Source organism: Hydractinia symbiolongicarpus, chromosome 11, assembly GCF_029227915.1.
Source record: "Hydractinia symbiolongicarpus strain clone_291-10 chromosome 11, HSymV2.1, whole genome shotgun sequence".
NCBI classification, from domain to species: Eukaryota; Metazoa; Cnidaria; class Hydrozoa; order Anthoathecata; family Hydractiniidae; genus Hydractinia; species Hydractinia symbiolongicarpus.
The window spans coordinates 15,512,646-15,533,136 of record NC_079885.1 but is presented as its reverse complement, the minus strand read 5'-3'; the positions used below and the strand labels follow the sequence as shown (position 1 = coordinate 15,533,136).

The 20,491-nt window shown below is 40.7% G+C and overlaps 36 non-coding genes across 36 annotated transcripts; all 36 read right to left on the bottom strand.

Annotated features, from left to right (window-relative positions):
• Window positions 1-139: 139 nt before the first annotated feature.
• Window positions 140-258, bottom strand: LOC130615371 (5S ribosomal RNA). The gene has a single exon (XR_008976460.1). It is a non-coding gene; the product is annotated as a 5S ribosomal RNA (ribosomal RNA).
• A 450-nt stretch (window positions 259-708) lies between these two features.
• Window positions 709-827, bottom strand: LOC130615141 (5S ribosomal RNA). Its single transcript, XR_008976230.1, has one exon. It is a non-coding gene; the product is annotated as a 5S ribosomal RNA (ribosomal RNA).
• A 450-nt stretch (window positions 828-1,277) lies between these two features.
• Window positions 1,278-1,396, bottom strand: LOC130615140 (5S ribosomal RNA). The gene has a single exon (XR_008976229.1). It is a non-coding gene; the product is annotated as a 5S ribosomal RNA (ribosomal RNA).
• Window positions 1,397-1,846: 450 nt separating this feature from the next.
• Window positions 1,847-1,965, bottom strand: LOC130615139 (5S ribosomal RNA). Its single transcript, XR_008976228.1, has one exon. It is a non-coding gene; the product is annotated as a 5S ribosomal RNA (ribosomal RNA).
• Window positions 1,966-2,415: 450 nt separating this feature from the next.
• LOC130615136 (5S ribosomal RNA) lies at window positions 2,416-2,534 on the bottom strand. The gene has a single exon (XR_008976226.1). It is a non-coding gene; the product is annotated as a 5S ribosomal RNA (ribosomal RNA).
• Window positions 2,535-2,984: 450 nt separating this feature from the next.
• On the bottom strand, window positions 2,985-3,103 carry LOC130616124 (5S ribosomal RNA). Its single transcript, XR_008977207.1, has one exon. It is a non-coding gene; the product is annotated as a 5S ribosomal RNA (ribosomal RNA).
• Window positions 3,104-3,553: 450 nt separating this feature from the next.
• Window positions 3,554-3,672, bottom strand: LOC130615135 (5S ribosomal RNA). The gene has a single exon (XR_008976225.1). It is a non-coding gene; the product is annotated as a 5S ribosomal RNA (ribosomal RNA).
• Window positions 3,673-4,122: 450 nt separating this feature from the next.
• Window positions 4,123-4,241, bottom strand: LOC130617729 (5S ribosomal RNA). The gene has a single exon (XR_008978806.1). It is a non-coding gene; the product is annotated as a 5S ribosomal RNA (ribosomal RNA).
• Window positions 4,242-4,691: 450 nt separating this feature from the next.
• On the bottom strand, window positions 4,692-4,810 carry LOC130615331 (5S ribosomal RNA). The gene has a single exon (XR_008976421.1). It is a non-coding gene; the product is annotated as a 5S ribosomal RNA (ribosomal RNA).
• Window positions 4,811-5,260: 450 nt separating this feature from the next.
• LOC130615330 (5S ribosomal RNA) lies at window positions 5,261-5,379 on the bottom strand. The gene has a single exon (XR_008976420.1). It is a non-coding gene; the product is annotated as a 5S ribosomal RNA (ribosomal RNA).
• A 450-nt stretch (window positions 5,380-5,829) lies between these two features.
• On the bottom strand, window positions 5,830-5,948 carry LOC130615576 (5S ribosomal RNA). Its single transcript, XR_008976665.1, has one exon. It is a non-coding gene; the product is annotated as a 5S ribosomal RNA (ribosomal RNA).
• Window positions 5,949-6,398: 450 nt separating this feature from the next.
• Window positions 6,399-6,517, bottom strand: LOC130615134 (5S ribosomal RNA). The gene has a single exon (XR_008976224.1). It is a non-coding gene; the product is annotated as a 5S ribosomal RNA (ribosomal RNA).
• Window positions 6,518-6,967: 450 nt separating this feature from the next.
• LOC130615133 (5S ribosomal RNA) lies at window positions 6,968-7,086 on the bottom strand. Its single transcript, XR_008976223.1, has one exon. It is a non-coding gene; the product is annotated as a 5S ribosomal RNA (ribosomal RNA).
• Window positions 7,087-7,536: 450 nt separating this feature from the next.
• Window positions 7,537-7,655, bottom strand: LOC130615132 (5S ribosomal RNA). The gene has a single exon (XR_008976222.1). It is a non-coding gene; the product is annotated as a 5S ribosomal RNA (ribosomal RNA).
• A 450-nt stretch (window positions 7,656-8,105) lies between these two features.
• LOC130617717 (5S ribosomal RNA) lies at window positions 8,106-8,224 on the bottom strand. Its single transcript, XR_008978793.1, has one exon. It is a non-coding gene; the product is annotated as a 5S ribosomal RNA (ribosomal RNA).
• Window positions 8,225-8,674: 450 nt separating this feature from the next.
• LOC130615907 (5S ribosomal RNA) lies at window positions 8,675-8,793 on the bottom strand. Its single transcript, XR_008976994.1, has one exon. It is a non-coding gene; the product is annotated as a 5S ribosomal RNA (ribosomal RNA).
• Window positions 8,794-9,243: 450 nt separating this feature from the next.
• On the bottom strand, window positions 9,244-9,362 carry LOC130617125 (5S ribosomal RNA). Its single transcript, XR_008978203.1, has one exon. It is a non-coding gene; the product is annotated as a 5S ribosomal RNA (ribosomal RNA).
• A 450-nt stretch (window positions 9,363-9,812) lies between these two features.
• Window positions 9,813-9,931, bottom strand: LOC130617742 (5S ribosomal RNA). Its single transcript, XR_008978819.1, has one exon. It is a non-coding gene; the product is annotated as a 5S ribosomal RNA (ribosomal RNA).
• A 450-nt stretch (window positions 9,932-10,381) lies between these two features.
• LOC130616102 (5S ribosomal RNA) lies at window positions 10,382-10,500 on the bottom strand. The gene has a single exon (XR_008977185.1). It is a non-coding gene; the product is annotated as a 5S ribosomal RNA (ribosomal RNA).
• Window positions 10,501-10,950: 450 nt separating this feature from the next.
• LOC130616766 (5S ribosomal RNA) lies at window positions 10,951-11,069 on the bottom strand. The gene has a single exon (XR_008977845.1). It is a non-coding gene; the product is annotated as a 5S ribosomal RNA (ribosomal RNA).
• Window positions 11,070-11,519: 450 nt separating this feature from the next.
• LOC130617802 (5S ribosomal RNA) lies at window positions 11,520-11,638 on the bottom strand. The gene has a single exon (XR_008978878.1). It is a non-coding gene; the product is annotated as a 5S ribosomal RNA (ribosomal RNA).
• Window positions 11,639-12,088: 450 nt separating this feature from the next.
• LOC130616513 (5S ribosomal RNA) lies at window positions 12,089-12,207 on the bottom strand. Its single transcript, XR_008977594.1, has one exon. It is a non-coding gene; the product is annotated as a 5S ribosomal RNA (ribosomal RNA).
• Window positions 12,208-12,656: 449 nt separating this feature from the next.
• LOC130616074 (5S ribosomal RNA) lies at window positions 12,657-12,775 on the bottom strand. The gene has a single exon (XR_008977159.1). It is a non-coding gene; the product is annotated as a 5S ribosomal RNA (ribosomal RNA).
• Window positions 12,776-13,222: 447 nt separating this feature from the next.
• On the bottom strand, window positions 13,223-13,341 carry LOC130618688 (5S ribosomal RNA). The gene has a single exon (XR_008979510.1). It is a non-coding gene; the product is annotated as a 5S ribosomal RNA (ribosomal RNA).
• Window positions 13,342-13,791: 450 nt separating this feature from the next.
• Window positions 13,792-13,910, bottom strand: LOC130618048 (5S ribosomal RNA). Its single transcript, XR_008979123.1, has one exon. It is a non-coding gene; the product is annotated as a 5S ribosomal RNA (ribosomal RNA).
• A 450-nt stretch (window positions 13,911-14,360) lies between these two features.
• On the bottom strand, window positions 14,361-14,478 carry LOC130618335 (5S ribosomal RNA). The gene has a single exon (XR_008979408.1). It is a non-coding gene; the product is annotated as a 5S ribosomal RNA (ribosomal RNA).
• Window positions 14,479-14,927: 449 nt separating this feature from the next.
• LOC130617056 (5S ribosomal RNA) lies at window positions 14,928-15,046 on the bottom strand. The gene has a single exon (XR_008978135.1). It is a non-coding gene; the product is annotated as a 5S ribosomal RNA (ribosomal RNA).
• Window positions 15,047-15,496: 450 nt separating this feature from the next.
• LOC130617473 (5S ribosomal RNA) lies at window positions 15,497-15,615 on the bottom strand. The gene has a single exon (XR_008978550.1). It is a non-coding gene; the product is annotated as a 5S ribosomal RNA (ribosomal RNA).
• Window positions 15,616-16,064: 449 nt separating this feature from the next.
• On the bottom strand, window positions 16,065-16,183 carry LOC130615359 (5S ribosomal RNA). The gene has a single exon (XR_008976448.1). It is a non-coding gene; the product is annotated as a 5S ribosomal RNA (ribosomal RNA).
• Window positions 16,184-16,633: 450 nt separating this feature from the next.
• On the bottom strand, window positions 16,634-16,752 carry LOC130616296 (5S ribosomal RNA). The gene has a single exon (XR_008977379.1). It is a non-coding gene; the product is annotated as a 5S ribosomal RNA (ribosomal RNA).
• Window positions 16,753-17,202: 450 nt separating this feature from the next.
• Window positions 17,203-17,321, bottom strand: LOC130617471 (5S ribosomal RNA). Its single transcript, XR_008978548.1, has one exon. It is a non-coding gene; the product is annotated as a 5S ribosomal RNA (ribosomal RNA).
• A 449-nt stretch (window positions 17,322-17,770) lies between these two features.
• On the bottom strand, window positions 17,771-17,889 carry LOC130615492 (5S ribosomal RNA). Its single transcript, XR_008976580.1, has one exon. It is a non-coding gene; the product is annotated as a 5S ribosomal RNA (ribosomal RNA).
• Window positions 17,890-18,339: 450 nt separating this feature from the next.
• Window positions 18,340-18,458, bottom strand: LOC130617469 (5S ribosomal RNA). The gene has a single exon (XR_008978547.1). It is a non-coding gene; the product is annotated as a 5S ribosomal RNA (ribosomal RNA).
• Window positions 18,459-18,907: 449 nt separating this feature from the next.
• On the bottom strand, window positions 18,908-19,026 carry LOC130615491 (5S ribosomal RNA). Its single transcript, XR_008976579.1, has one exon. It is a non-coding gene; the product is annotated as a 5S ribosomal RNA (ribosomal RNA).
• Window positions 19,027-19,475: 449 nt separating this feature from the next.
• LOC130615356 (5S ribosomal RNA) lies at window positions 19,476-19,594 on the bottom strand. Its single transcript, XR_008976446.1, has one exon. It is a non-coding gene; the product is annotated as a 5S ribosomal RNA (ribosomal RNA).
• A 450-nt stretch (window positions 19,595-20,044) lies between these two features.
• On the bottom strand, window positions 20,045-20,163 carry LOC130616295 (5S ribosomal RNA). The gene has a single exon (XR_008977378.1). It is a non-coding gene; the product is annotated as a 5S ribosomal RNA (ribosomal RNA).
• Window positions 20,164-20,491: the final 328 nt, after the last annotated feature.

Here is a 20,491-nt window from a genome sequence, read left to right as displayed (position 1 = left end):
TTATTGCTGCCAGATCGTAGCCGTTTTGAAGGGAAAGCAACTTCTAATCATGTCTCTTTCTTGATTTACTCAGCGGCTATTTCGTAAAAAAGATACGTCACAGTCGTAATGATAAATAATGTAACGTGAAAAAGTCAATAGCCTACGACACCGGGAGTTCCCAGGCGGTCCCCCATCCAAGTACTATCCCGGCCCGACGATGCTTAACTTCCGTGATCAGACGAGAACAGGTGTGTTCATCGTGGTATGGTCGTAGACAAACAAACGGGCAGATATCTACGATTTATTAGCACATTACATCGAAAATGGTTCAAACATTAAAGGTCATATTTTTTGACTGGATCATTCGAAATAGGTCGTGTTTATGTGCGTTTGACAGCTCTTTTTAAGCGCTATCGATTCTTGACAACAATAATGCGCTTTATGATTTCCGGTAAAAAGTTCCAACGAAGGAAATCTAGGGTGCTTTCCGACTTAATTTTATTATGACAAAGTTAATTAGCAAAGTAACTACATCGCCATTTTCTTTGTCTGACGCTTGTAATCCATTCATTTGCGACTTGGCGCATTTATTGCTGCCAGATCGTAGCCGTTTTGAAGGGAAAGCAACTTCTAATCATGTCTCTTTCTTGATTTACTCAGCGGCTATTTCGTAAAAAAGATACGTCACAGTCGTAATGATAAATAATGTAACGTGAAAAAGTCAATAGCCTACGACACCGGGAGTTCCCAGGCGGTCCCCCATCCAAGTACTATCCCGGCCCGACGATGCTTAACTTCCGTGATCGGACGAGAACAGGTGTGTTCATCGTGGTATGGTCGTAGACAAACAAACGGGCAGATATCTACGATTTATTAGCACATTACATCGAAAATGGTTCAAACTTTAAAGGTCATATTTCTTGACTGGATCATTCGAAATAGGTCGTGTTTATGTGCATTTGAAAGCTCATTTCAAGCGCTATCCATTAATTACGACAACCATGCGCTTTATGATTTCCGGTAAAAAGTTCCAACGAAGGAAATCTAGGGTGCTTTCCGACTTAATTTTCATATGACAAAGTTAATTAGCAAAGTTACTACATCGCCATTTTCTTTGTCTGACGCTCGTAATCCATTCATTTGCGACTTGGCGCATTTATTGCTGCCAGATCGTAGCCGTTTTGAAGGGAAAGCAACTTCTAATCATGTCTCTTTCTTGATTTACTCAGCGGCTATTTCGTAAAAAAGATACGTCACAGTCGTAATGATAAATAATGTAACGTGAAAAAGTCAGTAGCCTACGACACCGGGAGTTCCCAGGCGGTCCCCCATCCAAGTACTATCCCGGCCCGACGATGCTTAACTTCCGTGATCGGACGAGAACAGGTGTGTTCATCGTGGTATGGTCGTAGACAAACAAACGGGCAGATATCTACGATTTATTAGCACATTACATCGAAAATGGTTCAAACTTTAAAGGTCATATTTCTTGACTGGATCATTCGAAATAGGTCGTGTTTATGTGCGTTTGACAGCTCTTTTTAAGCGCTATCGATTCTTGACAACAATAATGCGCTTTATGATTTCCGGTAAAAAGTTCCAACGAAGGAAATCTAGGGTGCTTTCCGACTTAATTTTATTATGACAAAGTTAATTAGCAAAGTAACTACATCGCCATTTTCTTTGTCTGACGCTTGTAATCCATTCATTTGCGACTTGGCGCATTTATTGCTGCCAGATCGTAGCCGTTTTGAAGGGAAAACAACTTCTAATCATGTCTCTTTCTTGATTTACTCAGCGGCTATTTCGTAAAAAAGATACGTCACAGTCGTAATGATAAATAATGTAACGTGAAAAAGTCAATAGCCTACGACACCGGGAGTTCCCAGGCGGTCCCCCATCCAAGTACTATCCCGGCCCGACGATGCTTAACTTCCGTGATCGGACGAGAACAGGTGTGTTCATCGTGGTATGGTCGTAGACAAACAAACGGGCAGATATCTACGATTTATTAGCACATTACATCGAAAATGGTTCAAACTTTAAAGGTCATATTTCTTGACTGGATCATTCGAAATAGGTCGTGTTTATGTGCGTTTGACAGCTCTTTTTAAGCGCTATCGATTCTTGACAACAATAATGCGCTTTATGATTTCCGGTAAAAAGTTCCAACGAAGGAAATCTAGGGTGCTTTCTGACTTAATTTTATTATGACAAAGTTAATTAGCAAAGTAACTACATCGCCATTTTCTTTGTCTGACGCTTGTAATCCATTCATTTGCGACTTGGCGCATTTATTGCTGCCAGATCGTAGCCGTTTTGAAGGGAAAGCAACTTCTAATCATGTCTCTTTCTTGATTTACTCAGCGGCTATTTCGTAAAAAAGATACGTCACAGTCGTAATGATAAATAATGTAACGTGAAAAAGTCAATAGCCTACGACACCGGGAGTTCCCAGGCGGTCCCCCATCCAAGTACTATCCCGGCCCGACGATGCTTAACTTCCGTGATCGGACGAGAACAGGTGTGTTCATCGTGGTATGGTCGTAGACAAACAAACGGGCAGATATCTACGATTTATTAGCACATTACATCGAAAATGGTTCAAACTTTAAAGGTCATATTTCTTGACTGGATCATTCGAAATAGGTCGTGTTTATGTGCATTTGAAAGCTCATTTCAAGCGCTATCCATTAATTACGACAACCATGCGCTTTATGATTTCCGGTAAAAAGTTCCAACGAAGGAAATCTAGGGTGCTTTCCGACTTAATTTTCATATGACAAAGTTAATTAGCAAAGTTACTACATCGCCATTTTCTTTGTCTGACGCTCGTAATCCATTCATTTGCGACTTGGCGCATTTATTGCTGCCAGATCGTAGCCGTTTTGAAGGGAAAGCAACTTCTAATCATGTCTCTTTCTTGATTTACTCAGCGGCTATTTCGTAAAAAAGATACGTCACAGTCGTAATGATAAATAATGTAACGTGAAAAAGTCAATAGCCTACGACACCGGGAGTTCCCAGGCGGTCCCCCATCCAAGTACTATCCCGGCCCGACGATGCTTACCTTCCGTGATCGGACGAGAACAGGTGTGTTCATCGTGGTATGGTCGTAGACAAACAAACGGGCAGATATCTACGATTTATTAGCACATTACATCGAAAATGGTTCAAACTTTAAAGGTCATATTTCTTGACTGGATCATTCGAAATAGGTCGTGTTTATGTGCGTTTGACAGCTCTTTTTAAGCGCTATCGATTCTTGACAACAATAATGCGCTTTATGATTTCCGGTAAAAAGTTCCAACGAAGGAAATCTAGGGTGCTTTCCGACTTAATTTTATTATGACAAAGTTAATTAGCAAAGTAACTACATCGCCATTTTCTTTGTCTGACGCTTGTAATCCATTCATTTGCGACTTGGCGCATTTATTGCTGCCAGATCGTAGCCGTTTTGAAGGGAAAGCAACTTCTAATCATGTCTCTTTCTTGATTTACTCAGCGGCTATTTCGTAAAAAAGATACGTCACAGTCGTAATGATAAATAATGTAACGTGAAAAAGTCAATAGCCTACGACACCGGGAGTTCCCAGGCGGTCCCCCATCCAAGTACTATCCCGGCCCGACGATGCTTAACTTCCGTGATCGGACGAGAACAGGTGTGTTCATCGTGGTATGGTCGTAGACAAACAAACGGGCAGATATCTACGATTTATTAGCACATTACATCGAAAATGGTTCAAACATTAAAGGTCATATTTCTTGACTGGATCATTCGAAATAGGTCGTGTTTATGTGCGTTTGACAGCTCTTTTTAAGCGCTATCGATTCTTGACAACAATAATGCGCTTTATGATTTCCGGTAAAAAGTTCCAACGAAGGAAATCTAGGGTGCTTTCCGACTTAATTTTCATATGACAAAGTTAATTAGCAAAGTTACTACATCGCCATTTTCTTTGTCTGACGCTCGTAATCCATTCATTTGCGACTTGGCGCATTTATTGCTGCCAGATCGTAGCCGTTTTGAAGGGAAAGCAACTTCTAATCATGTCTCTTTCTTGATTTACTCAGCGGCTATTGCGTAAAAAAGATACGTCCCAGTCGTAATGATAAATAATGTAACGTGAAAAAGTCAATAGCCTACGACACCGGGAGTTCCCAGGCGGTCCCCCATCCAAGTACTATCCCGGCCCAACGATGCTTAACTTCCGTGATCTGACGAGAACAGGTGTGTTCATCGTGGTATGGTCGTAGACAAACAAACAGGCAGATATCTACGATTTATTAGCACATTACATCGAATATGGTTTAAACTTTAAAGGTCATATTTCTTGACTGGATTATCCGAAATAGGTCGTGTTTATGTGCATTTGAAAGCTCATTTCAAGCGCTATTCATTAATTACGACAATAATGCGCTTTAAGATTTCCGGTAAAAAGTTCCAACGAAGGAAATCTAGGGTACTTTCGGACTTAATTTTCATATGACAAAATTAGTTAGCAAAGTAAGTACATCGCTATTTTCTTTGTCTGACGCTCGTAATCCATTCATTTGCGACTTGGCGCATTTATTGCTGCCAGATCGTAGCCGTTTTGAAGGGAAAGCAACTTCTAATCATGTCTCTTTCTTGATTTACTCAGCGGCTATTTCGTAAAAAAGATACGTCACAGTCGTAATGATAAATAATGTAACGTGAAAAAGTCAATAGCCTACGACACCGGGAGTTCCCAGGCGGTCCCCCATCCAAGTACTATCCCGGCCCGACGATGCTTAACTTCCGTGATCTGACGAGAACAGGTGTGTTCATCGTGGTATGGTCGTAGACAAACAAACGGGCAGATATCTACGATTTATTAGCACATTACATCGAATATGGTTTAAACTTTAAAGGTCATATTTCTTGACTGGATTATCCGAAATAGGTCGTGTTTATGTGCATTTGAAAGCTCATTTCAAGCGCTATTCATTAATTACGACAATAATGCGCTTTAAGATTTCCGGTAAAAAGTTCCAACGAAGGAAATCTAGGGTACTTTCGGACTTAATTTTCATATGACAAAATTAGTTAGCAAAGTAAGTACATCGCTATTTTCTTTGTCTGACGCTCGTAATCCATTCATTTGCGACTTGGCGCATTTATTGCTGCCAGATCGTAGCCGTTTTGAAGGGAAAGCAACTTCTAATCATGTCTCTTTCTTGATTTACTCAGCGGCTATTTCGTAAAAAAGATACGTCACAGTCGTAATGATAAATAATGTAACGTGAAAAAGTCAATAGCCTACGACACCGGGAGTTCCCAGGCGGTCCCCCATCCAAGTACTATCCCGGCCCGACGATGCTTAACTTCCGTGATCTGACGAGAACAGGTGTGTTCATCGTGGTATGGTCGTAGACAAACAAACGGGCAGATATCTACGATTTATTAGCACATTACATCGAATATGGTTTAAACTTTAAAGGTCATATTTCTTGACTGGATTATCCGAAATAGGTCGTGTTTATGTGCATTTGAAAGCTCATTTCAAGCGCTATTCATTAATTACGACAATAATGCGCTTTAAGATTTCCGGTAAAAAGTTCCAACGAAGGAAATCTAGGGTACTTTCGGACTTAATTTTCATATGACAAAATTAGTTAGCAAAGTAAGTACATCGCTATTTTCTTTGTCTGACGCTCGTAATCCATTCATTTGCGACTTGGCGCATTTATTGCTGCCAGATCGTAGCCGTTTTGAAGGGAAAGCAACTTCTAATCATGTCTCTTTCTTGATTTACTCAGCGGCTATTTCGTAAAAAAGATACGTCACAGTCGTAATGATAAATAATGTAACGTGAAAAAGTCAATAGCCTACGACACCGGGAGTTCCCAGGCGGTCCCCCATCCAAGTACTATCCCGGCCCGACGATGCTTAACTTCCGTGATCGGACGAGAACAGGTGTGTTCATCGTGGTATGGTCGTAAACAAACAAACGGGCAGATATCTACGATTTATTAGCACATTACATCGAAAATGGTTTAAACTTTAAAGGTCATATTTCTTGACTGGATCATCCGAAATAGGTCGTTTTTATGTGCATTTGAAAGCTCATTTCAAGCGCTATCCATTAATTACGACAACCATGCGCTTTATGATTTCCGGTAAAAAGTTCCAACGAAGGAAATCTAGGGTGCTTTCCAACTAAATTTTCATATGACAAAGTTAATTAGCAAAGTTACTACATCGCCATTTTCTTTGTCTGACGCTCGTAATCCATTCATTTGCGACTTGGCGCATTTATTGCTGCCAGATCGTAGCCGTTTTGAAGGGAAAGCAACTTCTAATCATGTCTCTTTCTTGATTTACTCAGCGGCTATTTCGTAAAAAAGATACGTCACAGTCGTAATGATAAATAATGTAACGTGAAAAAGTCAATAGCCTACGACACCGGGAGTTCCCAGGCGGTCCCCCATCCAAGTACTATCCCGGCCCGACGATGCTTAACTTCCGTGATCGGACGAGAACAGGTGTGTTCATCGTGGTATGGTCGTAGACAAACAAACGGGCAGATATCTACGATTTATTAGCACATTACATCGAAAATGGTTCAAACTTTAAAGGTCATATTTCTTGACTGGATCATTCGAAATAGGTCGTGTTTATGTGCGTTTGACAGCTCTTTTTAAGCGCTATCGATTCTTGACAACAATAATGCGCTTTATGATTTCCGGTAAAAAGTTCCAACGAAGGAAATCTAGGGTGCTTTCCGACTTAATTTTATTATGACAAAGTTAATTAGCAAAGTAACTACATCGCCATTTTCTTTGTCTGACGCTTGTAATCCATTCATTTGCGACTTGGCGCATTTATTGCTGCCAGATCGTAGCCGTTTTGAAGGGAAAGCAACTTCTAATCATGTCTCTTTCTTGATTTACTCAGCGGCTATTTCGTAAAAAAGATACGTCACAGTCGTAATGATAAATAATGTAACGTGAAAAAGTCAATAGCCTACGACACCGGGAGTTCCCAGGCGGTCCCCCATCCAAGTACTATCCCGGCCCGACGATGCTTAACTTCCGTGATCGGACGAGAACAGGTGTGTTCATCGTGGTATGGTCGTAGACAAACAAACGGGCAGATATCTACGATTTATTAGCACATTACATCGAAAATGGTTCAAACTTAAAAGGTCATATTTCTTGACTGGATCATTCGAAATAGGTCGTGTTTATGTGCGTTTGACAGCTCTTTTTAAGCGCTATCGATTCTTGACAACAATAATGCGCTTTATGATTTCCGGTAAAAAGTTCCAACGAAGGAAATCTAGGGTGCTTTCCGACTTAATTTTATTATGACAAAGTTAATTAGCAAAGTAACTACATCGCCATTTTCTTTGTGTGACGCTTGTAATCCATTCATTTGCGACTTGGCGCATTTATTGCTGCCAGATCGTAGCCGTTTTGAAGGGAAAGCAACTTCTAATCATGTCTCTTTCTTGATTTACTCAGCGGCTATTTCGTAAAAAAGATACGTCACAGTCGTAATGATAAATAATGTAACGTGAAAAAGTCAATAGCCTACGACACCGGGAGTTCCCAGGCGGTCCCCCATCCAAGTACTATCCCGGCCCGACGATGCTTAACTTCCGTGATCGGACGAGAACAGGTGTGTTCATCGTGGTATGGTCGTAGACAAACAAACGGGCAGATATCTACGATTTATTAGCACATTACATCGAAAATGGTTCAAACTTTAAAGGTCACATTTCTTGACTGGATCATTCGAAATAGGTCGTGTTTATGTGCGTTTGACAGCTCTTTTTAAGCGCTATCGATTCTTGACAACAATAATGCGCTTTATGATTTCCGGTAAAAAGTTCCAACGAAGGAAATCTAGGGTGCTTTCCGACTTAATTTTCATATGACAAAGTTAATTAGCAAAGTTACTACATCGCCATTTTCTTTTTCTGACGCTCGTAATCCATTCATTTGCGACTTGGCGCATTTATTGCTGCCAGATCGTAGCCGTTTTGAAGGGAAAGCAACTTCTAATCATGTCTCTTTCTTGATTTACTCAGCGGCTATTGCGTAAAAAAGATACGTCCCAGTCGTAATGATAAATAATGTAACGTGAAAAAGTCAATAGCCTACGACACCGGGAGTTCCCAGGCGGTCCCCCATCCAAGTACTATCCCGGCCCAACGATGCTTAACTTCCGTGATCTGACGAGAACAGGTGTGTTCATCGTGGTATGGTCGTAGACAAACAAACGGGCAGATATCTACGATTTATTAGCACATTACATCGAATATGGTTTAAACTTTAAAGGTCATATTTCTTGACTGGATTATCCGAAATAGGTCGTGTTTATGTGCATTTGAAAGCTCATTTCAAGCGCTATTCATTAATTACGACAATAATGCGCTTTAAGATTTCCGGTAAAAAGTTTCAACGAAGGAAATCTAGGGTACTTTCAGACTTAATTTTCATATGACAAAATTAGTTAGCAAAGTAAGTACATCGCTATTTTCTTTGTCTGACGCTCGTAATCCATTCATTTGCGACGTGGCGCATTTATTGCAGCACGATGGTAGTCGTTTTGAAGGGAAAGCAACTTCTAATCATGTCTCTTTCTTGATTTACTCGGCGGCTATTGCGTAAAAAAGATACGTCCCAGTCCTAATGAGAAATAATGTAACGTGAAAAAGTCAATAGCCTACGACACCGGGAGTTCCCAGGCGGTCCCCCATCCAAGTACTATCCCGGCCCAACGATGCTTAACTTCCATGATCGGACGAGAACAGGTGTGTTCATCGTGGTATGGTCGTAGACAAACAAACGGGCAGATATCTACGATTTATTAGCACATTACATCAAAAATGGTTTAAATTTTAAAGGTCATATTTCTTGACTGGATTATCCGAAATAGGTTGTGTTTATGTGCATTTGAAAGCTCGTTTCAAGCGCTATCCATTAATTACGACAATAATGCGCTTTAAGATTTCCGGTAAAAAGTTCCAACGAAGGCAATCTAGGGTACTTTCAGACTTAATTTTCATATGACAAAGTTAATTAGCAAAGTAACTACATCGCCATTTTCTTTATCTGACGCTCGTAATCCATTTATTTGCGACGTGGCGCATTTATTGCAGCAAGATTGTAGCCGTTTTGAAGGGAAAGCAACTTCTAATCATGTCTCTTTCTTGATTTACTCAGCGGCTATTGCGTAAAAAAGATACGTCCCAGTCGTAATGATAAATAATGTAACGTGAAAAAGTCAATAGCCTACGACACCGGGAGTTCCCAGGCGGTCCCCCATCCAAGTACTATCCCGACCCAACGATGCTTAACTTACGTGATCGGACGAGAACAGGTGTGTTCATCGTGGTATGGTCGTAGACAAACAAACGGGCAGATATCTACGATTTTTTAGCACATTACATCGAAAATGGTTTAAACTTTAAAGGTCATATTTCTTGACTGGATTATCCGAAATAGGTAGTGTTTATGTGCATTTGAAAGCTCATTTCAAGCGCTATCGATTAATTACGACACCCATGCGCATTAAGATTTCCGGTAAAAAGTTTCAACGAAGGCAATCTAGGGTACTTTCAGACTTAATTTTCATATGACAAAGTTAATTAGCAAATTAACTACATCGCCATTTTCTTTGTCTGACGCTCGTAATCCATTCATTTGCGACTTGGCGCATTTATTGCTGCCAGATCGTAGCCGTTTTGAAGGGAAAGCAACTGCTAATCATGTCTCTTTCTTGATTTACTCAGCGGCTATTTCGTAAAAAAGATACGTCACAGTCGTAATGATAAATAATGTAACGTGAAAAAGTCAATAGCCTACGACACCGGGAGTTCCCAGGCGGTCCCACATCCAAGTACTATCCCGGCCCGACGATGCTTAACTTCCGTGATCGGACGAGAACAGGTGTGCTCATCGTGGTATGGTCGTAAACAAACAAACGGGCAGATATCTACGATTTATTAGCACATTACATCGAAAATGGTTTAAACTTTAAAGGTCACATTTCTTGACTGGATTATCCGAAATAGGTCGTGTTTATGTGCATTTGAAAGCTCTTTTTAAGCGCTATCGATTCTTTACGACAACCATGCGCTTTAAGATTTCCGGTAAAAAGTTCCAACGAAGGAAATCTAGGGTGCTTTCAGACTTAATTTTCATATGACAAAGTTTATTAGCAAATTAACTACATCGCCATTTTCTTTGTCTGACGCTCGTAATCCATTCATTTGCGACTTGGCGCATTTATTGCTGCCAGATCGTAGCCGTTTTGAAGGGAAAGCAACTTCTAATCATGTCTCTTTCTTGATTTACTCAGCGGCTATTTCGTAAAAAAGATACGTCACAGTCGTAATGATAAATAATGTAACGTGAAAAAGTCAATAGCCTACGACACCGGGAGTTCCCAGGCGGTCCCCCATCCAAGTACTATCCCGGCCCGACGATGCTTAACTGCCGTGATCGGACGAGAACAGGTGTGTTCATCGTGGTATGGTCGTAAACAAACAAACGGGCAGATATCTACGATTTATTAGCACATTACATCGAAAATAGTTTAAACTTTAAAGGTCATATTTCTTGACTGGATCATCCGAAATAGGTCGTGTTTATGTGCATTTGAAAGCTCATTTCAAGCGCTATCCATTAATTACGACAACCATGCGCTTTATGATTTCCGGTAAAAAGTTCCAACGAAGGAAATCTAGGGTGCTTTCCGACTTAATTTTCATATGACAAAGTTAATTAGCAAAGTTACTACATCGCCATTTTCTTTGTCTGACGCTCGTAATCCATTCATTTGCGACTTGGCGCATTTATTGCTGCCAGATCGTAGCCGTTTTGAAGGGAAAGCAACTTCTAATCATGTCTCTTTCTTGATTTACTCAGCGGCTATTTCGTAAAAAAGATACGTCACAGTCGTAATGATAAATAATGTAACGTGAAAAAGTCAATAGCCTACGACACCGGGAGTTTCCAGGCGGTCCCCCATCCAAGTACTATCCCGGCCCGACGATGCTTAACTTCCGTGATCGGACGAGAACAGGTGTGTTCATCGTGGTATGGTCGTAAACAAACAAACGGGCAGATATCTACGATTTATTAGCACATTACATCGAAAATAGTTTAAACTTTAAAGGTCATATTTCTTGACTGGATCATCCGAAATAGGTCGTGTTTATGTGCATTTGAAAGCTCATTTCAAGCGCTATCCATTAATTACGACAACCATGCGCTTTATGATTTCCGGTAAAAAGTTCCAACGAAGGAAATCTAGGGTGCTTTCCGACTTAATTTTCATATGACAAAGTTAATTAGCAAAGTTACTACATCGCCATTTTCTTTGTCTGACGCTCGTAATCCATTCATTTGCGACTTGGCGCATTTATTGCTGCCAGATCGTAGCCGTTTTGAAGGGAAAGCAACTTCTAATCATGTCTTTTTCTTGATTTACTCAGCGGCTATTTCGTAAAAAAGATACGTCACAGTCGTAATGATAAATAATGTAACGTGAAAAAGTCAATAGCCTACGACACCGGGAGTTCCCAGGCGGTCCCCCATCCAAGTACTATCGCGGCCCGACGATGCTTAACTTCCGTGATCGGACAAGAACAGGTGTATTCATCGTGGTATGGTCGTAGACAAACAAACGGGCAGATATCTACGATTTATTAGCACATTACATCGAAAATGGTTCAAACTTTAAAGGTCATATTTCTTGACTGGATCATTCGAAATAGGTCGTGTTTATGTGCGTTTGACAGCTCTTTTTAAGTGCTATCGATTCTTGACAACAATAATGCGCTTTAAGATTTCCGGTAATAAGTTCCAACGAAGGCAATCTAGGGTGCTTTCAGACTTAATTTTCATATGACAAAGTTAATTAGAAAAGTAACTACATCGCCATTTTCTTTGTCTGACGCTTGTAATCCATTCATTTGCGACTTGGCGCATTTATTGCTGCCAGATCGTAGCCGTTTTGAAGGGAAAGCAACTTCTAATCATGTCTCTTTCTTGATTTACTCAGCGGCTATTTCGTAAAAAAGATACGTCATAGTCGTAATGATAAATAATGTAACGTGAAAAAGTCAATAGCCTGCGACACCGGGAGTTCCCAGGCGGTCCCCCATCCAAGTACTATCCCGGCCCGGCGATGCTTAACTTCCGTGATCGGACGAGAACAGGTGTGTTCATCGTGGTATGGTCGTAGACAAACAAACGGGCAGATATCTACGATTTATTAGCACATTACATCGAAAATGGTTTAAACTTTAAAGGTCATATTTCTTGACTGGATCATCCGAAATAGGTCGTGTTTATGTGCATTTGAAAGCTCATTTCAAGCGCTATCGATTCTTTACGACAACCATGCGCTTTAAGATTTCCGTAAAAAGTTCCAACGAAGGAAATCTAGGGTGCTTTCAGACTTAATTTTCATATGACAAAGTTAATTAGCAAAGTAACTACATCGCCATTTTCTTTGTCTGACGCTCGTAATCCATTTATTTGCGACGTGGCGCATTTATTGCAGCAAGATTGTAGCCGTTTTGAAGGGAAAGCATCTTCTAATCACGTCCCTTACTTGATTTACTCAGCGGCTATTGCGTAAAAAAGATACGTCACAGTCGTAATGATAAATAATGTAACGTGAAAAAGTCAATAGCCTACGACACCGGCAGTTCCCAGGCGGTCCCCCATCCAAGTACTATCCTGGCCCGACGATGCTTAACTTCCGTGATCGGACGAGAACAGGTGTGTTCATCGTGGTATGGTCGTAGACAAACAAACGGGCAGATATCTACGATTTATTAGCACATTACATCGAAAATGGTTTAAACTTTAAAGGTCATATTTCTTGACTGCATCAGAAATAGGTCGTGTTTATGTGCATTTGAAAGCTCATTTCAAGCGCTATCGATTCTTTACGACAACCATGCGCTTTAAGATTTCCGGTAAAAAGTTCCAACGAAGGAAATCTAGGGTGCTTTCAGACTTAATTTTCATATGACAAAGTTAATTAGCAAAGTAACTACATCGCCATTTTCTTTGTCTGACGCTCGTAATCCATTCATTTGCGACTTGGCGCATTTATTGCAGCAAGATTGTAGCCGTTTTGAAGGGAAAGCAACTTCTAATCATGTCTCTTTCTTGATTTACTCAGCGGCTATTGCGTAAAAAAGATACGTCACAGTCGTAATGATAAATGATGTAACGTGAAAAAGTCAATAGCCTACGACACCGGGAGTTCCCAGGCGGTCCCCCATCCAAGTACTATCCTGGCCCGACGATGCTTAACTTCCGTGATCGGACGAGAACAGGTGTGTTCATCGTGGTATGGTCGTAGACAAAAAAACGGGCAGATATCTACGATTTATTAGCACATTACATCGAAAATGGTTTAAACTTTAAAAGTCATATTTCTTGACTGGATTATCCGAAATAGGTCGTGTTTATGTGCATTTGAAAGCTCATTTCAAGCGCTATCGATTAATTACGACAACCATGCGCTTTAAGATTTCCGGTAAAAAGTTCCAACGAAGGAAATCTAGGGTGCTTTCCGACTTAATTTTCATATGACAAAGTTAATTAGCAAAGTAACTACATCGCCATTTTCTTTGTCTGACGCTTGTAATCCATTCATTTGCGACTTGGCGCATTTATTGCTGCCAGATCGTAGCCGTTTTGAAGGGAAAGCAACTTCTAATCATGTCTCTTTCTTGATTTACTCAGCGGCTATTTCGTAAAAAAGATACGTCACAGTCGTAATGATAAATAATGTAACGTGAAAAAGTCAATAGCCTACGACACCGGGAGTTCCCAGGCGGTCTCCCATCCAAGTACTATCCCGGCCCGACGATGCTTAACTTCCGTGATCGGACGAGAACAGGTGTGTTCATCGTGGTATGGTCGTAGACAAACAAACGGGCAGATATCTACGATTTATTAGCACATTACATCGAAAATGGTTCAAACTTTAAAGGTCATATTTCTTGACTGGATCATTCGAAATAGGTCGTGTTTATGTGCGTTTGACAGCTCTTTTTAAGCGCTATCGATTCTTGACAACAATAATGCGCTTTATGATTTCCGGTAAAAAGTTCCAACGAAGGAAATCTAGGGTGCTTTCCGACTTAATTTTCATATGACAAAGTTAATTAGCAAAGTTACTACATCGCCATTTTCTTTGTCTGACGCTCGTAATCCATTCATTTGCGACTTGGCGCATTTATTGCTGCCAGATCGTAGCCGTTTTGAAGGGAAAGCAACTTCTAATCATGTCTCTTTCTTGATTTACTCAGCGGCTATTTCGTAAAAAAGATACGTCACAGTCGTAATGATAAATAATGTAACGTGAAAAAGTCAATAGCCTACGACACCGGGAGTTCCCAGGCGGTCCCCATCCCAGTACTATCCCGGCCCGAGGATTCTTAACTTCCGTGATCGGACGAGAACAGGTGTGTTCATCGTGGTATGGTCGTAGACAAACAAACGGGCAGATATCTACGATTTATTAGCACATTACATCGAAAATGGTTCAAACTTTAAAGGTCATATTTCTTGACTGGATCATTCGAAATAGGTCGTGTTTATGTGCGTTTGACAGCTCTTTTTAAGCGCTATCGATTCTGGACAACAATAATGCGCTTTATGATTTCCGGTAAAAAGTTCCAACAAAGGCAATCTAGGGTACTTGCAGACTTAATTTTCATATGACAAAGTTAATTAGCAAATTAACTACATCGCCATTTTCTTTGTCTGACGCTCGTAATCCATTGATTTGCGACGTGGCGCATTTATTGCAGCCAGATCGTAGCCGCTTTGAAGGGAAAGAAACTTCTAATAACGTCCCTTACTTGATTTACTCAGCGCTATTGCGTAAAAAAGATACGTCACAGTCGTAATGATAAATAATGTAACGTGAAAAAGTCAATAGCCTACAACACCGGGAGTTCCCAGGCGTTCCCCCATCCAAGTACTATCCCGGCCCGACGATGCTTAACTTCCGTGATCGGACGAGAACAGGTGTGTTCATCGTGGTATGGTCGTAGACAAACAAACGGGCAGATATCTACGATTTATTAGCACATTACATCGAAAATGGTTTAAACTTTAAAGGTCATATTTCTTGACTGGATCATTAGAAATAGGTCGTGTTTATGTGCGTTTGACAGCTCTTTTTAAGCGCTATCGATTCTTGACAACAATAATGCGCTTTATGATTTCCGGTAAAAAGTTCCAACGAAGGAAATCTAGGGTGCTTTCCGACTTAATTTTCATATGACAAAGTTAATTAGCAAAGTTACTACATCGCCATTTTCTTTGTCTGACGCTCGTAATCCATTCATTTGCGACTTGGCGCATTTATTGCTGCCATATCGTAGCCGTTTTGAAGGGAAAGCAACTTCTAATCATGTCTCTTTCTTGATTTACTCAGCGGCTATTTCGTAAAAAAGATACGTCACAGTCGTAATGATAAATAATGTAACGTGAAAAAGTCAATAGCCTACGACACCGGGAGTTCCCAGGCGGTCCCCCATCCCAGTACTATCCCGGCCCGAGGATTCTTAACTTCCGTGATCGGACGAGAACAGGTGTGTTCATCGTGGTATGGTCGTAGACAAACAAACGGGCAGATATCTACGATTTATTAGCACATTACATCGAAAATGGTTCAAATTTTAAAGGTCATATTTCTTGACTGGATCATTCAAAATAGGTCGTGTTTATGTGCGTTTGACAGCTCTTATTAAGCGCTATCGATTCTGGACAACAATAATGCGCTTTATGATTTCCGGTAAAAAGTTCCAACGAAGGCAATCTAGGGTACTTGCAGACTTAATTTTCATATGACAAAGTTAATTAGCAAATTAACTACATCGCCATTTTCTTTGTCTGACGCTCGTAATCCATTGATTTGCGACGTGGCGCATTTAGTGCAGCCAGATCGTAGCCGCTTTGAAGGGAAAGAAACTTCTAATAACGTCCCTTACTTGATTTACTCAGCGCTATTGCGTAAAAAAGATACGTCACAGTCGTAATGATAAATAATGTAACGTGAAAAAGTCAATAGCCTACAACACCGGGAGTTCCCAGGCGGTCCCCCATCCAAGTACTATCCCGGCCCGACGATGCTTAACTTCCGTGATCGGACGAGAACAGGTGTGTTCATCGTGGTATGGTCGTAGACAAACAAACGGGCAGATATCTACGATTTATTAGCACATTACATCGAAAATGGTTTAAACTTTAAAGGTCATATTTCTTGACTGGATCATCCGAAATAGGTCGTGTTTATGTGCATTTGAAAGCTCATTTCAAGCGCTATCGATTCTTTACGACAACCATGCGCTTTAAGATTTCCGGTAAAAAGTTCCAACGAAGGAAATCTGGGGTGCTTTCAGATTTAATTTTCATATGACAAAGTTAATTAGCAAAGTAACTACATCGCCATTTTCTTTGTCTGACGCTCGTAATCCATTTATTTGCGACGTGGCGCATTTATTGCAGCAAGATTGTAGCCGTTTTGAAGGGAAAGCATCTTCTAATCACGTCCCTTACTTGATTTACTCAGGGGCTATTGCGTAAAAAAGATACGTCACAGTCGTAATGATAAATAATGTAACGTGAAAAAGTCAATAGCCTACGACACCAGGAGTTCCCAGGCGGTCCCACATCCAAGTACTATCCCGGCCCAACGATGCTTAACTTCCGTGATCGGACGAGAACAGGTGTGTTCATCGTGGTATGGTCGTAGACAAACAAACGGGCAGATATCTACGATTTATTAGCACATTACATCGAAAATGGTTTAAACTTTAAAGGTCATATTTCTTGACTGGATCATTCGAAATAGGTCGTGTTTATGTGCGTTTGACAGCTCTTTTTAAGCGCTATCGATTCTTGACAACAATAATGCGCTTTATGATTTCCGGTAAAAAGTTCCAACGAAGGAAATCTAGGGTGCTTTCCGACTTAATTTTCATATGACAAAGTTAATTAGCAAAGTTACTACATCGCCATTTTCTTTGTCTGACGCTCGTAATCCATTCATTTGCGACTTGGCGCATTTATTGCTGCCATATCGTAGCCGTTTTGAAGGGAAAGCAACTTCTAATCATGTCTCTTTCTTGATTTACTCAGCGGCTATTTCGTAAAAAAGATACGTCACAGTCGTAATGATAAATAATGTAACGTGAAAAAGTCAATAGCCTACGACACCGGGAGTTCCCAGGCGGTCCCCCATCCCAGTACTATCCCGGCCCGAGGATTCTTAACTTCCGTGATCGGACGAGAACAGGTGTGTTCATCGTGGTATGGTCGTAGACAAACAAACTGGCAGATATCTACGATTTATTAGCACATTACATCGAAAATGGTTCAAACTTTAAAGGTCATATTTCTTGACTGGATCATTCAAAATAGGTCGTGTTTATGTGCGTTTGACAGCTCTTTTTAAGCGCTATCGATTCTGGACAACAATAATGCGCTTTATGATTTCCGGTAAAAAGTTCCAACGAAGGCAATCTAGGGTACTTGCAGACTTAATTTTCATATGACAAAGTTAATTAGCAAATTAACTACATCGCCATTTTCTTTGTCTGACGCTCGTAATCCATTTATTTGCGACGTGGCGCATTTATTGCAGCCAGATCGTAGCCGCTTTGAAGGGAAAGAAACTTCTAATAACGTCCCTTACTTGATTTACTCAGCGCTATTGCGTAAAAAAGATACGTCACAGTCGTAATGATAAATAATGTAACGTGAAAAAGTCAATAGCCTACAACACCAGGAGTTCCCAGGCGGTCCCCCATTCAAGTACTATCCCGGCCCGACGATGCTTAACTTCCGTGATCGGACGAGAACAGGTGTGTTCATCGTGGTATGGTCGTAGACAAACAAACGGGCAGATATCTACGATTTATTAGCACATTACATCGAAAATGGTTCAAATTTTAAAGGTCATATTTCTTGACTGGATCATTCGAAATAGGTCGTGTTTATGTGCGTTTGACAGCTCTTTTTAAGCGCTATCGATTCTTGACAACAATAATGCGCTTTATGATTTCCGGTAAAAAGTTCCAACGAAGGAAATCTAGGGTGCTTTCCGACTTAATTTTCATATGACAAAGTTAATTAGCAAAGTTACTACATCGCCATTTTCTTTGTCTGACGCTCGTAATCCATTCATTTGCGACTTGGCGCATTTATTGCTGCCATATCGTAGCCGTTTTGAAGGGAAAGCAACTTCTAATCATGTCTCTTTCTTGATTTACTCAGCGGCTATTTCGTAAAAAAGATACGTCACAGTCGTAATGATAAATAATGTAACGTGAAAAAGTCAATAGCCTACGACACCGGGAGTTCCCAGGCGGTCCCCCATCCCAGTACTATCCCGGCCCGAGGATTCTTAACTTCCGTGATCGGACGAGAACAGGTGTGTTCATCGTGGTATGGTCGTAGACAAACAAACTGGCAGATATCTACGATTTATTAGCACATTACATCGAAAATGGTTCAAACTTTAAAGGTCATATTTCTTGACTGGATCATTCAAAATAGGTCGTGTTTATGTGCGTTTGACAGCTCTTTTTAAGCGCTATCGATTCTGGACAACAATAATGCGCTTTATGATTTCCGGTAAAAAGTTCCAACGAAGGCAATCTAGGGTACTTGCAGACTTAATTTTCATATGACAAAGTTAATTAGCAAATTAACTACATCGCCATTTTCTTTGTCTGACGCTCGTAATCCATTTATTTGCGACGTGGCGCATTTATTGCAGCCAGATCGTAGCCGCTTTGAAGGGAAAGAAACTTCTAATAACGTCCCTTACTTGATTTACTCAGCGCTATTGCGTAAAAAAGATACGTCACAGTCGTAATGATAAATAATGTAACGTGAAAAAGTCAATAGCCTACAACACCAGGAGTTCCCAGGCGGTCCCCCATTCAAGTACTATCCCGGCCCGACGATGCTTAACTTCCGTGATCGGACGAGAACAGGTGTGTTCATCGTGGTATGGTCGTAGACAAACAAACGGGCAGATATCTACGATTTATTAGCACATTACATCGAAAATGGTTCAAATTTTAAAGGTCATATTTCTTGACTGGATCATTCGAAATAGGTCGTGTTTATGTGCGTTTGACAGCTCTTATTAAGCGCTATCGATTCTGGACAACAATAATGCGCTTTATGATTTCCGGTAAAAAGTTCCAACGAAGGCAATCTAGGGTACTTGCAGACTTAATTTTCATATGACAAAGTTAATTAGCAAATTAACTACATCGCCATTTTCTTTGTCTGACGCTCGTAATCCATTGATTTGCGACGTGGCGCATTTAGTGCAGCCAGATCGTAGCCGCTTTGAAGGGAAAGAAACTTCTAATAACGTCCCTTACTTGATTTACTCAGCGCTATTGCGTAAAAAAGATACGTCACAGTCGTAATGATAAATAATGTAACGTGAAAAAGTCAATAGCCTACAACACCGGGAGTTCCCAGGCGGTCCCCCATCCAAGTACTATCCCGGCCCGACGATGCTTAACTTCCGTGATCGGACGAGAACAGGTGTGTTCATCGTGGTATGGTCGTAGACAAACAAACGGGCAGATATCTACGATTTATTAGCACATTACATCGAAAATGGTTTAAACTTTAAAGGTCATATTTCTTGACTGGATCATCCGAAATAGGTCGTGTTTATGTGCATTTGAAAGCTCATTTCAAGCGCTATCGATTCTTTACGACAACCATGCGCTTTAAGATTTCCGGTAAAAAGTTCCAACGAAGGAAATCTGGGGTGCTTTCAGATTTAATTTTCATATGACAAAGTTAATTAGCAAAGTAACTACATCGCCATTTTCTTTGTCTGACGCTCGTAATCCATTTATTTGCGACGTGGCGCATTTATTGCAGCAAGATTGTAGCCGTTTTGAAGGGAAAGCATCTTCTAATCACGTCCCTTACTTGATTTACTCAGGGGCTATTGCGTAAAAAAGATACGTCACAGTCGTAATGATAAATAATGTAACGTGAAAAAGTCAATAGCCTACGACACCAGGAGTTCCCAGGCGGTCCCACATCCAAGTACTATCCCGGCCCAACGATGCTTAACTTCCGTGATCGGACGAGAACAGGTGTGTTCATCGTGGTATGGTCGTAGACAAACAAACGGGCAGATATCTACGATTTATTAGCACATTACATCGAAAATGGTTTAAACTTTAAAGGTCATATTTCTTGACTGGATCATTCGAAATAGGTCGTGTTTATGTGCGTTTGACAGCTCTTTTTAAGCGCTATCGATTCTTGACAACAATAATGCGCTTTATGATTTCCGGTAAAAAGTTCCAACGAAGGAAATCTAGGGTGCTTTCCGACTTAATTTTCATATGACAAAGTTAATTAGCAAAGTTACTACATCGCCATTTTCTTTGTCTGACGCTCGTAATCCATTTATTTACGACGTGGCGCATTTATTGCAGCCAGATCG